The following is an 18,254-nucleotide window of genomic DNA, read 5'->3' as shown; positions in this document are numbered from 1 at the left end:
TGTTTTTATAACACATGTAGACATATTTTTAGGGGGCTGTGCCTCGTTCAGGTTAGAATGTAGTCTGTACATACAGACCTGGGTCCTGGCCATTGCAGACTTTAAAATTGTAGAACAATTTAATTTCATTTTGTATACATGGCTACTTTTAAGAGAAATATGCTATTAAGGCTCCCTCAATTTAAAAGCCTTCCCCACCCCCACCCCACTAAACATATGGACTGTTAACTTCTTGTTTCATAGACTGTGCTTTCTTTTTAAAGTTGCGTTTGTGTTCTACAAGACAGCCTCTTTCTCCAAGATTAACATTTCTTATGATTGTTCCTGACAATGGATTCACTTCCAGAGGCCCTGCTAAGGATAACCAAAAAAGGGCATGTAGCTGGCTGGTTTTGGCAGCCTGCGCGCAGTTTCAGAGCTTTTTAGGTCTCGGTTTTTCTGATGAGTGATTTCCTGAGCATGCCTAGGGAATGACAGGCATCTCCACAGGCAGGCTGCATCCACCTCGGCCGGGGTGTCGTCATTGGCTGCCTATTAGAAAAACTACAGGACAATGCATACCACCGACTGCCGACTGTAAACATAGGGGATATGTGTTCACTTAGCATGGACTTCTGGGAGGGGCTAAGGAAGGGCGGTCTGGAGTTTTATTGAATAGAGCAGTGTGTATTAGGCTGCCTGCCTGCCTGCCCTCTTGCTGTGCTCCTGCTAGAGAAATCAGTCCTTCCTTTCCGACTTAGTCCCCAGGAAGAAGTTGCAGCCTGCGAGGTAAGCCATGGAGGGCTTTCTTTTAATCTCTTCCAGAGAGTCTGGGGGCTTTCTCCGGGTTTCAGTCAACATTCCTGCCTAAGGTAGCTGGAGATGCAAGATTGTAAAAGCCAATAAACCATGCAAATTCTCAGAGCCAGACTGGGCTTTGCCGCCCTGCAGATGTTCCCGGAAGACAAACAGGATGAGATTTCAAGTTCTGTTCTTGGAGTTGGGACAGGACGGAGACTTATGCTCGGGGACCACCGGCAACCTTGAGAAGGAAAGCCTTTTGTTTAGGAGTGCAATGGGGATTCTACCTGATAGCCACAGGGCCAGGGTCAGCAGGCGTGCCGTGCCAGTCTGCCCACACCGGTGGTCTCGCCTGCATCTTTTATTATCAGAGATTTAAAGAGGTTTTGCTTTAGAAACAACAACTTTTTAGGTTAATGAGAAGCCAAAAAGTAAAGGTTCTTAACCAAAGGCATTTACATATTATTCTGCTACCTGTATTTAATTAAGACTGGACTTCTCGAGCTGCAAGGAAATAAGGTCAGAGTTCGTGGCAAGAGCATTTAGCACCAGTTGGCTTAATGTAACTGATCTGATATTTGCCAAGACAGGAAGATGCCTACCAAGGTCTGTTTCCTATAAAACCTAATAATGAGAGAATGCGTGTGCTGGTGGGTGTGTTTTTAGAAATCACATTTAACATCCTACCAAACCATTTCTTAACAAATCTTATTTTTCTGTTTGAAAGTGTGCCCCTGACTAGAGAATTTGAAAAGATGTAGTTTACAAGTGCGTTCCAGAAAGGGAGAAGCAGGCTTTCATTTCAAGATAGTCAGACATATTTGGGCATCTTAAACAGTAGTACAAGGCAGCCAGTTGGTAGTAGTCTGGAATTCCTTTTAGAAAGAGCTGATTGTAAAGGGTGGGGGAATTTTCGTGCTATGGTAATACATGGTCAAAAAAAGTGGATGAGAACAAAGTACTTGGTATTCATAGATCCCTTCTGTTAACAGGGCTATGCAGATGGACTTGTAAACTGGAATAGTAAAATCTTTCTCATGTGTTTGGCAAAACCAGGCATGTGTGGCTAGAGCTTGGGGGAGGACTAGGCAGTATGTGGCAAGAAGGGCAAGTCTGATAATTTTTAAATAAAGCTGGATATTAAAGGTTTCTAACTCCAAACAACTGACTCAGTTTGCTTTTATTCTGTCAAGTGAGGTGGCTTTGTGTTGAGATTCATTAATCTTTTCTCTTTGTATTTAGAAGTTTGGGGATAATTTTCTTGAGAATGCCTCTCTCCTCCTAGAAGTGATATATGAGAACAGAGTTCCCTGTGAATTTTCCTGGAACAGTTCTGAGTAAGTGTGGGAGAAAGGGCTCCAAGTGAAAGCTATAGTTTGATTATTGTCCTTCCCTCAAAGAGCTCAAGTTCCAAACTATTTTCACAGCGTTTTTAATGTCAATCAAAATATGGAGAGCAATTTCTTTTTCAACTGTTCTCTAAACCATGTAGGGAATGCAGTTTGGAAGGAAATCTATAATCTTGGGATTTGAGGATAAATTCCATTTTGAAACCAACATTTCCAAATCCCTGAAAGTTCAAACTTTGCTGCCACCACTCTCTCCTCTCTGCCTTGTGTGCTCCCCATCCCCCAACAACCACAAGAAGGCATTTTTTTTTGAAATAAGTGTTCTACTTTCTATAGTGATGTGATGGAGCAAGGGGATTTGATATTTTACTTTGTATTGAACTTCAGGCGGCTCTTCGTGCTACTTTCCTCCAATTGAATATTAGCTAGAACACATCTCCCCAGATGGGGAGGTCAACAGAGCACAATGGAACTGCAGTGCAAAAAAAAAAATCATTTTAATAAAGAGAAATACAATGGCAGAGGTCTGGAACAAAAAGTCATGAATAAAAAATTGATCTCAGTACAAGGAATGTGCAAGGACTGATCCATAGATAACATGCTGGGTTGTTTCCATTGTTCAAAGCCAATGGAATAAATAGAATAAATTAAATAATTCAGATTGAAAAATTTCTTTAAATAAATACACAATTCTTGCATTAGAGAGAAGAACCAGGTTTAAACTGAGCATGAAGGATTTAAATGAGATACATTAGAGCATGTCCTGATGGTGAGGCTATGAACAATTCTGATTGGCTTTTGTGACTAGCCTGAGGATTTCTTGCTCTGTGGCAGATAGTATAGGCTGGTCCTGAGTCCAGCATGGGTAGTCTCTAGTCTGATAAGCCTAAAATGCACCTCAATCGGCCTTTTCTTTTGTTTTTTAAGTTTATTTATTTGAGAGAGAGAGAGAGAGCACGAGCAGGGAAGTGGCAGAGAGAGAGAATCCCAAGCAGTCTCTGTGCTGTCAGTACAGGGCCTGACATGGGCCTCGATTGCAGGAGCCATAAGATCGTGACCTGAGCCAAAAGCAAGAGGCAGACACTTAACCAACTGAGCCACCCAGGCGTCCTTCAGTAGGCCTTTTCTTAAAAACACATATAATTGTCATGGAGACAACCTCATGGTATCTTCCTGATACCATGAGTAGCATGGCTGCTCCTCGGTGAATCTTTAGCAAGACAGAAAAGTGACGTAGAGGCAGGCATGTAAAGGAATTAGCTCAATCCCCATCTGCCTGCAGTCTATCACACGTCTTGGAAATGTGGTGGGGTAAGGCCATGGTGGGGGGACAGGGGAAAATGCTGACCAAGTGGTATGCAAATAGCATGGTAGGCCTGAGGAGGAGGTTAGATGTTGCCAAAGAATTTTCTGACTTTAAAAGAGATATCTGGGTAAATTTTCTCAGAGCCTAAAAATAGAACTATTAGATACTTACCGAAAGGCCTTCATCTATGAAGCTAATCCAAGTCTGTCTTTAGAGAGATGCCCATAAGTTCTGAGTCCTTGGGTAATTTAAGAAGATACTTGCAACTCAGGCTTAACTTGGAAGCACTACCTTGAGAGCTCAATCCTAGCACTAGTTCCCCTCTCAGATAGCCCAGACCTTTGAGGAAGCCATCAACACTTGACCTCGTGTGTGGAATGGGCATTCTGATGCTTCTCCTACCTCCTATAGCAGTGTAGATGTCCAAATGAGATGAGGCTGTTTACCCCTCTTTTCTGTAGGCTGTCTGCTTCAAACTGTGTGCAATCTGAGGCCTCTAGACATTACGTTCATCTTGACTGGTACCCTCCACTTCTTACCTAGGATCCCTGATTATCTGTTCCTTCCTCAGTACCTTGACTAGTACCTTCTGAATTCTAATTATTTCTAGAACACTGAGCCCAGAGTCCAGGAAATACTGGTCCACTCCAGTGTAGTCTAAATTTTGGCCTTGGTGATCAGTGACCAGGAGAACACAAGTATCAGGAGGCAGAATGAGATGGGTCATCAGTGATGCAAGGCCCTGTCCAGGAACCGAGAAATCTGAAGATCTACTTGAGTAGAAGACCAGTGACAAGGTGCTGACAACAGAAAGGCCTTAGTAAATGAGGCAGTTTCTCTGCCTCCAGCCAAAAGCATGGAACTAATCCCAGCATGTCAAGCCTGGGCCTCATAGAGAGGGTGAGGTAATCAGGAGCACCTGGCTGTGGTTCCTGTTGGTATTGAGACCAGACTGCTCCATGGATCTAGCCTCTACTCCTCTGTTTCCCTCGGTCTTTAGTATCCCCAGCTGGCTCTCCGGTGACTGACCCCTGGTGGCCTCCCTAACTTCCCTACCCCCAGTCTTCTATTTCTCCCAACTTCCCTAACTCCTCCCACTCCAGTTCACACAAGTGCTTTTCTGATCCAACACTGACAATTTGTAATGCCCCAGCTTTAGAATGAAGCCCAGAAAACAGCAGAAGGGTCATGATAGGGGAAGACCTCTTCAGGTTTTTTTGGCAGAGCAGGGAAGAGTTAGAGCAGACAGAGTAGATGTTGGAGCAGTCTCTGTGGAAAAGAGTCACTCTGCTTTTCACCCCCAGACTCACCTTTGGCTGGCAGTGAGTAAGTGTGGGAGGTGGGCAGGAAGGAAAGGATGGCTGTGGGCACGCAAGAGAGGTGAGGGGGTAGGCCTTTCGTTGTTCTTCCCCGTGTTGTTGCCATGGATACCTTTGAAACTTGATAAAAACTCTAAACCCTCAGGTCCTTTGTGAACCCACCTTTTGCGATTGGCAGGTGAGAAGCCATGAGCCTGGGGTGGTTGGGCTGGCGAGTGAGGTAAGGTCTTGATTTCCATTGGAGACAAGGGTGGATGGGAACGGAGCATGAGTGGAGGTGTCCCTTCCTGTTTCTGAGATTTTTTTTGAAGGAAGAAAGGATGGTGTAAATACACAGCTACATAGAAGTAGATGACTTCATATGGCCTCCATTTCAAAGAAAGGAGATCATCTCTAGAGAAGCAGTTTTACGTGGGGAGCTTGTAGGGGCTGGAGAGGCTGGGAGTACCTCCAGTGAAGTGGGTGCTGAGAGAGCACCAAGAACTTAATAAAAGGAGTGCTAAGCAGCGGTCAAGGAGTAATTGAAGGAAAATAAATATTTGGGAGGGGGAGGTATTTTAAGTGAATTGAGTGTTCTTAGTAAGCATTCATTTTAGTACGTGGCTTTTCTTTATATATATTTCAGTGATGGATAACTTGAAGATAAATTGCTTTTTAATCATTTCTTGAGGTTTCTGGCATTGTTTTGTGAATATACGGATGAAAACATTGGCTGTAAAGGACTCATCTTACTTGGAGAGGGGCATATTAAGTATGAATATATAATTAGTTCCTTTCACACCCACCTGTAACATTCCCTCTCCCTTGTCTCAACCTGGGGAACTAGGCAGACATCACCTGTGTGCTAAAGATGGGCAGGACCAGGGCAAAGTACCCAAGAGGTCCAGGGACCAGAAGCATCAAGGACATTAGTTCCATGGGGATCAGGAGGGTCTAAGCCAGAATGGAAATAACGTTTAACAAGGGACTAACGTGTGAATCACAGCCCACTAAGTAAAAGAAAAACAGCAAAAATCAGAAGGCAGGCAGAGGCTTAGAAACAAAGAGCCAGCTTATTAGCAAGGCAGTGTGCAGACCAGTACAGTAGCATGGGCGAGAACACCCGGCACTGTGCTCAGAACAAATAGAATCTATGTTAATCGGCTTCGGTAGCTCAAGGGAAGGGACAAGATTGTAAGATGCATATGGCATAATAAAGGGATGGGATCACAAGGAAATCCAAGAACAGAAGCCACCATAGGACTGGGGTTCAAAGATGGGGTTTAAATCAAGGTGGGTCAAAGTATCTCAGCAGAGGTCTCTGTGCTTCTATTAATGTAACTCAGCTGCAGCACACGTGGCTGCTGCTTCCTGTTGTTCTACAGACTAGAAAATTCCTTCTGTGCTTCCTGATCAGATTCTGAGAGAGGAGTCCTGAGTGGCTCAGCTGATAACTATTGTCTTTGGCAAATCCCTTAGCAGGAGGAGGTATCAGAGGTTCCTGGCATGCTTATGGATGAATTCCCAGTGGGTCTGGAGCAGTAGTCACTGCCACCCCTGGGGAAAATAAAAAGATCAGTGGGCAGTTTTACTTAGAAGAGAAAGTTAGGCATGGAAGGCAAATTAGCTTGAATGTCCAACAGCTACCAGTGAAGGTCATTCTAATTTTTATGCGACTGAATTCCTGGAGAGGCAAACACTCAGTGTCAGGGTCATACAGTATTTGATGACCACGTTGGCATTGTCCAATGAACCAATCTTAAGGGAGGTTAGCTTGGAAGCTTGCACCGCTAATAATTGAAAAAATAAGAATTACCCATTTGAGAAAGATTCTAAAGAAAAACACTTGAGTGTTTTTGTTGGCATGAAACTTTGTATGAGTCATAGGTGTGCTATGGCTCCCCCCCTCAACTAAGGCAATCTTTAAAATTCAATAAATAATGACTTAATAATTGTCATAAATAAAAAACTACCTCTCAATGTAAATGACACTATTTCATAAGCTTAATGCATAAAAGTGTACTCAATCAGTGGAAGTTTCAGTTCTAAGCAGTGTTTGTAGTGTAATCTTTCATTCACCGAACACCTGTCTTGATGGCTGTCACAGGAAGTAAAACAAAACAAAACAAAACAAAACAATGTGCTCTACTCTTGGCTTGTTCCTCAGAGAAGCATTCCCAAATATGTATCCTGGAATGAGTGTCAAAGGCGGTCCAGGAGGGTCAGGAGAACAGAATATGAGGAACAGATAAGGGATCTGGAACTGTTAATCCCAAAGGAAGGAAAATTAGGGGCCACATGGATGTCTTCAAATATTTGGAGTACTTTCATATGGAGAGGGGAGAAGGCATTTGTGATTATCAAGACAGCAGAACTGAATACATGTATCCTGTATTTTTAAAGCTGGGCAGGGTCTTAGGAGGCATTTAGCCAGGGGGTGCAGATAATTTTTCATCTGTTTGCCAGCTCGAAGCAATTGGTATGGATCATCTGGGTCAGGGTATTGAGAAGGGTTCTGAGGCTGAGTCCTAGGCTTACTGGAGGCCACAGATGCTGTCATTGACAGTGATGTCTGTTGTGGAAGAAAAGGGACATTACTACTCAGGTACTGTGTATTTCACGTCATTGATGTGGTCCGTAGGTTCCTAACCTCCGCACTGTAGATCCCTGGGAGGCCACAAAATTATTGCAAGAGGTTAACAAATCCATATATGCAGCAAATGTTTTTGACAAACTGAGTAAATAATACATCTTGCACAGTATGTGTTACTATTTTTCTAATTACATTGATGCATTATGAAGATAAAATGTTAATTTACTTAAAATAGTTATTGAATTCATAGTAGCTTTTGGTATTGTATTTTCTCACTCAGCTAGTGAACTTAAAACATACATTATGTGGAAGTTGGGACAAGAAATTTATGGTTTTAAGAAGAAATGCTTGGAAAAAAAAAAGAACCAGTGATTTTTCATTTTGCAGATGAGGAACTAAAGCCTAACCATACCAAGTAAAATTATACATGTATTTGTAAGTTTCTTTGATTAATGTCAGTAAGATTTATAGGGGCAGGAACATCTTTTTATTATTATTATTATTATTAATATATACCCACTTCCTGGCACATCACAGAGGCCCAGTATCTGTTGAATGAAAGAACAAGCCAAATGACTTGACCAAGATCTCCCAGTTAATTAGTGGCAAAGGCAGTTCTGAAACACACAGCTTCTAAGTCCCAGGCTGTTAACAATTTCAGTCTAATGGATTGCTTCCCCTGAAAGAAGCAAGAGAGAATGTCCCGTTATAAACAGTCCATGGATTTGGATTATACATTACAGCCCGATTTGCCTATAATCAATAGTCCAGTAGATCTTAACCAGTGTCTTAATCAGGATCAACTGTAGGGCTTTTCGAAAACACATATCCCTGAGTACCATCCCCTGGAGATTGTGATTCAGTAGGTCTAGAGCAAGGTCCAGCATCTATAGTTTGTAAAAACTCTCTGGTGATTCTGCTAAAATCCCTGGCTCAGAAACAGTTCTGTACATCTATGCTTAAAATAATTTATAGTAGATGTATGGAGTAACTTATTCCTCAGAAGCCTAGTTGTTTAGTTTTGTGTAATTTTTTTCTGAAAGTTACAGCGTTATATTCCAAATAATCAGTTTTCCCAAAGAGTCTCTTCGGAAGAGCTAGAATATTTGTCTGAAAATTCTTCCAGCTTCCCATATTCTTGGTTTGGGCACAAAGCTATCAACCCTGTAAGGTCAAGTTTTCTGATGAGATTTCCAGTGTTTGCTTTTGTAAAGCATTGGAAATGTGGCAAGAATAAAATTTCTCATGGTATTTCCACTTCCTGTTCCAGCCACCATTACTAAGTGAAATTTAGGATTTGGGGGAGGGGTGAATTGAGAAAAAATTTTCTCTTTACGTATTTCTGTCCTTAGGATGTTTGTTTAGATTACTTTAGATATTTAACTTACCAGGAAAAACAGAAGATATTTTTCTCTGTCCTCAGCCTTGTGGTGAGGAATGTACAAATCCTGAGCGGAAGGGGGAAGAAGCTTCCTCCACCCTCCCCCTGCATCTCCTCTGAGGCCAGGGCCATCATAGTCTCTGGTTTAGGCGCTTCTGTGGATGGGCCTTTCAGAAGCATCTAAGCCCTAAGAGACAAGAGGCCTCAGGCAAATGCTTTTGCAGAACTGAAAATCCATCTCTAGGGTCAATAGGCAGGAATTACATCCTGAAGGTGTAACTTGTGCAGAAGAATCTACCGTATTCAGAGCACCAAGGACATAAATTATATTCACTGAGGATTATAGAGCTAAAAGTATCTCTGCGTGAGTAACCTGGTCCAATAAGAATGCCAGAATTGCTACTGTGTTTGTACCGATGCAGTTAGGTTTATAGACCAGTGCTTCCACTGTGTACATGAAGGCAGGGCTTGCTGGAGAAGAGCAAGGAATTTGATTAGGATCCACACGCATAATGACACCACACTGACTCAGTCTCATTTCCCTCTGACACTGTTCCCCCTCTCCATGCTCCCTAAACCGTAGTATGGGAAACCAGCTCATACTAGTTCCCAAAAGCCAATTGTTAAATTTTCAAGATTTTGAGACCCAGCTGTTAAACATAGTCATTATTAAAAATTAAATTTGATAAACTTATAATTAAATTATATTAAAAACCAAGGTAATAAATACTCAAAACTCATTCCTCCCTAATTATTTTCTTATGTTTTATTATTATCTGTGATCTGGAAGTTAGTTACATTTATTGTATCTGTATGATGGAAAAACACCACTGAAATTAGCAAATGCTACAAATCAGACTCCGCTGCTCTCCCTTAACCTCCCGGAGTTTGTTGGGAAACATTTACTACTAATTCACCTAAGGTATCAAGTTGATAAAATTAGCCTCTGCACAGGAGAGCCAGTCAGAATACCTCTTTTACTTTGTTGCATGCAGATTCATAATGTATGCTTATGATTGCATATTTATTTGTTTGTTGATCATTTCTTATGCTCTAGAACATAAGCACCATGAATCAGGACTTTGGGTTTTTCAGTGCTGTGACTTGAAACTAAAAAAGTGCCTCACCCCACACACAGAAGAGAGTTAATGAGTAAAGGAATAAATGTCTATAATTTCTTCTTGATAAAGCAAGCTGAAGCCAGTATTCACGTTTGAACTCATTGATTCCTTTCTAATTATGTTATTACTGAATGCCTAGAACTGTGCCTGGCACATGCTAGGTAGCATATAGATGTTTATTAGATAAAAATCAAACAATCTCCATACAACAACCAAATTTACAGGTAAGGAAACTAAGTTACAATTAGGTTAAGTAACATGTCTAAGCACACGGCTAGTAAGTGACAGAGCCAGGATTCAAACCTGGGTAATCTGGCTCCATAGTCCACGATGCTGTGCTGCCTGTTGCTAATTACTCCAACAATGGAGACCCCTGGTTTGTGTATGGCCCCAAAGGTGTGACCTATTTGAGAACAAACTTTGGAATTCAGATGACTTAAGTTTATAGCTCAAATTTACTGTTTTCTAGCCTGTTTCTTCACCTTATAGGAAGGGGATAATTATTCCTCCAATTATAAGGATTAGAAATTATATCTCTAAACTGCTTTGCACATGTGGGCACTAAATTAAAAATCATCAGCTATCGGCTCTGACTTCCTGTGAGTCATCTATAGGGATGGGCTCCCACTGGTTCCCATACCCCAAGCCACACACTCCCAGGTTGGCTACTCCATGGCCATTGTGTCAGTGGAGCAGAAGAAGCCAACTTCTTTCATGTCAGGTTCTCCGTTGGGTAGGACCAGGACCAGTAGATATCAGTTGTAGGAAACCCTGTTTCAGGTCAGCATAAGCACTTTCTAACCATTTCTGTCTGTCTTTGGAGCTTGCACAGCCCTGCTCTGCAGAAGCAGACAACGTCCACCACTCCTTTCAGCCACAAAGTTTTCTTCCCTACCCTTATCATTGGATGTGTGTTGCTTTTAATATCCTAAATCATATTTATCTAGTATGGCTGATGGGGTTTATTATTCCTGAGGCTGGATGGGGTAGTGGGTTCTAGTTAAGTTTGTTTTGTTTAACTTTTTAAATGTTTATTTATTTTTGACAGAGAAAGAGAGACAGAGTACAAATGGGGGAGGGCAGAGAGAGAGGGAGACACAGAATCCAAAGCAGGCTCCAGGCTCTGAGCTGTAAGCACAGAGCCCAAGACGGGGCCCAAACCCACGAGCCATGAGATCATGACTTAAGCCGGAGACCGACGCTTAACTGACTGAGCCACCCAGGCGCCCCTAGTTAAGTGTTTGACCTGGAATGAGAGAGGGAGGAAAGAGGAGAGAATGAGAGAGACAGAGAGAAGAGACAATTAAGACTTATCTGGGGAAAAATACTGAATTTGGGAGGGACAGTGAATAAAAATGGATGATGGATAGTTATCACTAGCCCTTATAGGTTAGAGATGGTTAAGAAGATAAGCTAGTTCATTCAGATATCTTGCTGGCACACTTATTACGTGACAGTCACTTCTAGTTGAAGATAACCACCTCAGGGCAGTAAAATAAATTAAAGAACTTGCCCAAAGTCACACAGCTGGCAAATGGCAGAGCCAGATTCAGTGCCACTCCCTGAGTCCAGCCCTTTCCATTTCCTTACAGCTGTCTGTTTTGTGTCTTTCCTCAGGAATACGATGGAAACCAGAGCAGGAGGTTTCCATAACCAATCATTATAATTTGTCAGAGAGCCACATTGCTGTTCAAATAGACAAGCACATTGTCATTCCCTGCCATATAAGGAAGCAGGGCTAAACACCGTTTCTTTCACTACTGACTCAAGAGATAATTCAAGTGAGAGACAGGATGAGAATCTAGGCCTATTACAGTTAAAAAAAAAAAAAAAGCCTGCAGGAATACTTTTGTATTTTTCTTTCCTGGTAGCAGAGATAGTTTGACAAGCAGTTACACCCTTTTCCCCGATTCAGGGGAAATAGTCTGGAATTATGTACTGAAAGATGAAACTCTTTATTCAAGTATATGAGTCATTTTAGTCTTTTATCATGTCAAAGTTAGATATTCAAAAGGCCAAGTTCTGTGAGGATCAGGTGGGAAGTCAGGGACTGTACCTCTCTGCACAGGTTGACTCAGGAAGTTAGAGTCCACTCACTTGGCCAGCCGTTTCAGATGTAGTATTTATTAATAAGTCTCCACATGTAAGTTTTATCTTCCTGCCTCAAACTCAGAATATCAGTGTGACCACTCTTTGCCTTAACAATCAGTCATAATGGGGATTTCAGAACACAAGCTCTATAACCAACTTCATGGAGGGAGAAACTGAGGCGTGAGCAATTGAAATTATTTCCTAAGGACCCACCAGTCCAGTCTTGCCACAGGGAGTGCCCTTTCTTTTAGATAACTCAGAGAAACACTGCTTAGTCTTCTCAGGGAAAGGAAGGCCCTATAAAAAGTCTGGCCAACTTTTCCTCGCTCCCATCTTTGACCAGACTGCCTCTGAGGCATTAGTTCCCTGGGGCTGCTGTAACAAAGCGCCACAAACCAGATGGTTGCAACAACAAAACTTTCTTGTCTCGCAGTTGCAGAGGGCTGAGCTCCAATCTCAAGGTGTCAGCAGCATCAGTCCTTCCGAGAGCTCTGAGGGGAGGATCTGTTCCAGGCTTCTCTCCTTGGCTTATAGATTGCCATCTTCATGTTCATACAGCATTCTTGCTGCACATGTGTCTGTGCCAAAATTTCCTCTTCTCAAAAGACACCAGCCATATTGGATTAGGGCCTATTCTAATGGCCTCGTTTTAACTCGATTACCTCTGTAAAGACCCTATCTCCACATAAGGTCACAATCTGAGGGTTAGGGCTTCAACATGAGAATTTTGAGAGTGGCACAATTTAACCCATAATATGCTCCAGTTCAAAATGGTGGTAGAAATCCATACAACGTATTTTCTGAACCTCTAAATGCCAAAGGCCCTATTGCTGGTGGTATTCCATCTTCCCTCGGGGTCTAGGAGTTGCTTAGCTAGAAATCACTTGGCCTTTTGAACCTGCTCTTGACATTTACTTACTGGCTTTTGCAGTACAAAATTCTGATGCAGTAAAAAGTCAAAAGAGGTCTCTGAAATGACGCACTGAAATGCTGCTTCACATACTGTGGCCTATCTGTGGAAGCCTGTGAAACCACGGTGGCAGACAGTCTGGTATGCAACCATCAGAAGTCGGGGAGGGGGCTTGGTGGTGGGAAAGCTTGGCCGAGGCAGCCTGTGAGTCTGAGAGGCAGAGCCCTAGCCGGATGTCAGCAGCTTTGGAGCAGCCGGCTGGGAGGCAGCAACCGACAGACTTTGTGTGTGCCTGCGCAGGGTGGAAAGCAAGGATGGCCATTTTCAGTCATTTTTATACATGCTGCTCGTAACCGCGAATCTCCACATACAAGAGAAAATATTAGTAGCCTGCACATATTTATGCTCCGAATCATTTGTCTTTTGTCTTTGTTTTCTTTTGTCTCTTCTGCATTTATCCTGAAGTTTTTATATACTTTTCCTCTCAACATTCTCCCTAACTTTATCTGTGTTTGGCATGGTTGATTACAAATTGCCAATGCATTATATCTTGTCCCCTAATGCCTTTTTTCTTTAGCCATTGTTTCTCTTCACCCCTTTTTAAAAGCTCTTTGTGGTTCCATTTCCTAGTTTCTGTCTTACTTATGGCTATGCCCTGTCTCAGGCCAGAGGTGGCAGATAAGAGGGTGACGGTGCCATTTATTATCCAATCCAGACCAGGACATTTCCGATAGGGAAAGGAGGAGCTATTAATAATTTCCTTACAATAACAGTCTGAAGTGGAGACTCCCAGGCAAACTCAGATGGACAGTTATCCTATCTATGGTGTAGTTTTCTGACTCTACAGACCTCATTTCACCTAGCAACCACTCCTTCTGTTTCTGTACCCCCCCCAAAAAAATTGTGTTCTGATTCTCATTTTTATTTCCACCCAAAAAAACTCAATGTGTGGTTCTATTTTTCCTTATCACCTCTTCTCTTCCCTCTGGGTCAGAGTTCTTCTTCTCCCTCTATCTCTTTTGTTTTGGTACAATCTTGACTGCCTCGCAGGGAGGCCACTCTGTCTGCCATTATACATGCAGGACAGATTTCCTGCATGTCTGAACACGTACACAAGCAACTACGACCACCATCAAATGTTACAATCTGCTTTGGGTCTCATATGAGCCCCTATTGGACTGTCCACCACTTCAGCACCTTTGCCCAGAGACTAGCACAATCTCTACACCATGTAAGCAGCTGGGTCTAGAATTGTTGTGTAGATATGTTATGTGTACGTGTCTGGAATCCTACAGGATATGTTTTTGATATGTGTGCATGTATACAATTAGAGTTACAAAATTTATGGCCTGAAAAATGAAGAGAAAATGAGAATCAAAGCTGTTTGTTTCCTCCATTATGCCTTCAGTAATTTGGGGTATTTTCACTTCTAAAATATTACGTACCAAAGGCCTAGCAATGCTGCTGTAGGTTTAACATCTGTAGAAATAAACTTCAAGGCAAAAAAGATAGAATAAACATTGACTTAAGCCCCTTTCAAGTGTAGTTCTTTTTATGTTTCAATCACGTGCAGTTTATGGTTCATTCTGAAAGATCACTTCAATTATCAATTTAGGTCATGCGAGGAAGGCCTGAACCTCCTCAATTCTAAAATGAGAAAGGCAGAACATTCGCCTCTTGCAAATTACTGGAAACCAATCCATAGATACCTGAAAAACTTGCCAGTTGTAGCACTATGTCAGCTGGAAAAAGCTATTCTCCTTTTAATCTACTTTCTTTCTTTTAATCTTCTTACTTTCTTTCTTCTTACTTTCTATGTGACCATAATTTTCTTTCTCTCTTAAAAATTAATGAATGAGGGGAAAAACAATGAAAGAAGATACTTTATGGAAGGAAGTGAGGGTTTTATTAAAGCTTTCTCCTTCCTTCCTTCTGACCCTCCCCTGTCCCTCCCCTCCTTTGTCATCCTTCTCTTTTCTTCTTCTCCTTCCCCTCTTCCTCCTTCTCCTTCTTCTATTTTTTGTTTCTTCTCCTGTTGGGATTTATACATTTGGAAATGTTCTGCTGTTGGCAGCCATATGCTTTAGCCATGATGGCCTCATGCCTCTGTTGCTTAGATAGATCCTTTTAAAAAGGCTTGAAAAGATAAGACAAGGAAAAATCAGAACGCTTCAGCCACATTCTGCAGGGTAGGTATATAGTTACAGTAGTGGTGGAATGGAAATATATACCCAAGGAGCTCCCTATCGCCCTAAAACTGGACAGAGTGATTATATCAGCCAAGAGCTCTCTATCGCCCTAAAACTGGACAGAGTGATTATATCAGCCAGCCTGGAACCGCAGACTCACCTGTGTTTGAGGAAATGAGAAGTGTGGGAGGTTAAGACTTTGTTTTAACTTTCATGCTTTTCCATATTTCTGTTCTTAGATATGCTGTTAAAATAAAACAATCACTCTTTCTACCGGGAGTAGTTTTTAGCTCGCTGGTTCTTTTTCCTGAGAGTATTCACAATAAGGTTTAACTTTTTGAATCTTGGCTCTTATATTTTGTGGGGCCTCAGATTCCAGGTGGTGGTCTGACAGAAAAGTGGCCCCAGTTTCTGGCTCATGTCCACAGCTGATAGCCTGCATGACTTTGAACAGACTCCTTGTGCCTCCAGCTTCCCAATTATAAACTGACAATGGCCTTTTCCCTTCTCTCTAACACCCAGCTAGGGAGCAATGAGATCTTTAATGTAAAGGCATTTTAGGTAGCCAGAGATCTTTAATACATGGTTTTCTTTTATTTTTCCTTTGAAATATGAAGGCTTTTGCTAGTTGGGATTTTTTGGAAGATGTAAGTCATCTATTCATACAGGAAACTCTCTAGATTCAAAGTTTAGAATTTGAGATTTCCAAAAATTACTCTTTCTGGGGCTGCCCCGTCCCTAATTTCAGCCTTTCCTTCTTTCCTTGTTTTTAGCTCTGGGGGCAAGCATATTCCTTCCCATCCTCACCTTTAAAAGCTGTATTGACAATTACCTTGTTTGAGGCAGTCTGAAACCCCAAGGTGGTAAAAAAGATCTTTAAGACAGGTTACCATTCAATTTGAGCTTTTTCTCCAGTAGAGTCAGAAAAGTTTTTTTACAAGCTTTATCTAAAACCTAAGGATCTTGTCACTCTCAGATTTATTAAAATTGTCTTTCATCAGCATTTATATTTCTAACACGGGATCACTTATATGAAAGTGTTGTGCTTTGTAATGTCTATGATTATAATATCTATAGCCATATACATTAAAGTTTAAAAATGCTCTAGGAAACTAAAAGGAAGAGTAGAAGAAAAGCGTATTTGATCCTAGCAAGTGTGCTTGGGACCAAGCTTGCACAAGCAATCATACGGGTGGGTCAAATTGTATATTTTTATTATTTTTACAATAAAATTTTATTTTAGAAGAGATTTTGGATTTACGGAAGAGTTGCAAGAATATTAGAGTTCTGGTATGCCCACACCCAGTTTCCTAAATTGTTAATGTTACTATGCACATTTGTCACAACTAATGAAACAATATCGATGGCATTATTAACACAACTCCATACTTTATTTGGATTGCCTTAAGCTTTCCCTGATGTGCTTTACTTTTTTAAGTCCCTTAAAGCAGAATAATGTTTAATATGGTAAAAATGTAATACGTACTTTATGAAGATCTTGGTGGAACTCATAATACTTCAGTGAAAATTGCATAAACAAGCTCTTTTCTTGAACATATGCCATCCGGACCAGCAGTCTCCTGAGGACTTTCCACCTGAAATACCCTGGGCCTCTTCTGGTCTCTGGTTTGTTTCCCTTGAGACCATTAGCAGATTCCTCAGCCTGCTCCACACTGATGCCAGATGTTGGAACCCTGTTGCTTCTGTCACTGAAGCTGGCCATCCCAAACAGATGGTAATATCTAGCAGCACCTACAACTGCCACTCCATGCTTCTGTTTTAGACAGAAGCATTAACGTGAAAGGGTTTGCCTGGCTGTTGAATTGCGGAAACTCTGCTCTTAAGTTGCACCATACCACAGTTACTTGTAAGAGCTTAGACACTAACGAAGGAAAAAAAGAGACCTTATCCATGTTCCCCCAAATCTTGAAGTCTATACATTTTGGCAACTTAAAAATATCACACAGTTTATGAAAAATATCTATTACTAAAATATAAATTATGGAGGGGCTTGATTTATAGAAATCATCTCAATAATAAACAGCCTCCCGTATTCTAAGCTTCCAAACTTTCTTTGAAATATGAGTTAGCAGCAGATAATAGCAGAAAGAATCCGTTAAATTCAGTTTATGCCTTTGAGCAACTTGATGACATCAGGCAGGTGACTCAGCCTTCTGAGACATCAGTTCTTATAATAAAGCGGTTGAACTAAATATGGTTTCTTCTAGCTCTATTGTTGTTTGGATTTGTGGCTTTATAACTTTCCCTTATTAGGGTCATTATTGTCTTTTCTATCACGGTTACTTCCTTAATGTTGTCCTTTACTAGCAAACCACTTGTTGGAGTGGGGAGCTAAATTTAGTTCAAATAGTAATTACAAATGAGTTGCCTTCAAAGAAACCAGTTTTTTGATTCATTATAGTTAGTTTGTTTTTAAAGTTCCTTTGTGTAGAGATATAACACATACAATGAAATAAATAAAAATGAAAATATATAATGATGAGGAAATGTTGGTACCTTTCTTGGTATCTTCATATAAAAATAATTGGAGGAATTTATTTATCAATGAATGAAACTAATATTGTTGACTCAAAGGTAGTTCTTAACAGCTTCTAAAAGCACAACAATATCAGCACTTTGTGTTGATTACCTAAGAATAAATAAAACTTCTAAGACACACTTTAATAAAATGAGTGATTGGATCAACTCTCAAATAGGAAGACATCAAAGTCAAGAAAGAGAGTAAGAGCTCAAGACTTGGGGTGGAAATGGTTACTAGATTTAGCCATCTGCTTTGGTCTTTCCTGTTCCACATGTAGCTATATAGTTTACATAAAAATATCTCTCCAGAGGATCAGAAAGAACAGATTTATGGAACCAGATGTGAGTTAGCATTTCTACAGGTGTGGCTTGGCAGCTGTAAGAACATTTTGTACCAGGGATGGAGTTTCTTACTATGTAATCAATATAAATTACCGCTAGACTTTTATAGAGGTTGATAAAGCAAATATGTGTCATTTGGATAGGCCTTCTGGTATATAAAGAGAACCTGCTTCACTTGGTACACAACGTGAAAAAATGCACCATTTAGTATTTATAAAGGACTTGGTAGCAAATACCATCACAGTGATCAAAGTCATTCCAGTTTGCACACAGAGGAAATAGCTGGTGAATAATGAAAATGGTGTTTATGTTTTTCTTCATCAAGAAAGACAAGGAACAGTTCATAAATATTT

General features: G+C 41.1%; 1 protein-coding gene across 6 annotated transcripts in view; it reads left to right on the top strand.

The window, feature by feature from the left end:
* Window positions 1–490: 490 nt before the first annotated feature.
* Window positions 491–18,254, top strand: part of CALD1 (caldesmon 1) — a 188,808-nt gene continuing 171,044 nt past the window's right edge. The window contains exons 1-2 of one of the 6 annotated variants that reach the window (XM_040471892.1): window positions 491–768; window positions 12,851–12,970. The gene's annotated coding sequence lies outside the window, so the exon portion shown is untranslated. Of the gene's footprint in view, window positions 769–2,022; window positions 2,118–12,850; window positions 12,971–18,254 lie in introns of all 6 variants that reach the window. The other 5 variants (XM_040471891.1, XM_040471890.1, XM_040471894.1 and 2 more) reach the window with 5 other exon arrangements.

Source organism: Herpailurus yagouaroundi, unplaced genomic scaffold (genome assembly GCF_014898765.1).
Source record: "Herpailurus yagouaroundi ecotype Mexico unplaced genomic scaffold, PumYag 100, whole genome shotgun sequence".
Classification (NCBI taxonomy): Eukaryota; Metazoa; Chordata; class Mammalia; order Carnivora; family Felidae; genus Herpailurus; species Herpailurus yagouaroundi.
Note: the sequence above shows the minus strand (reverse complement) of the source record. Positions and strands in the feature narration are given on the sequence as shown.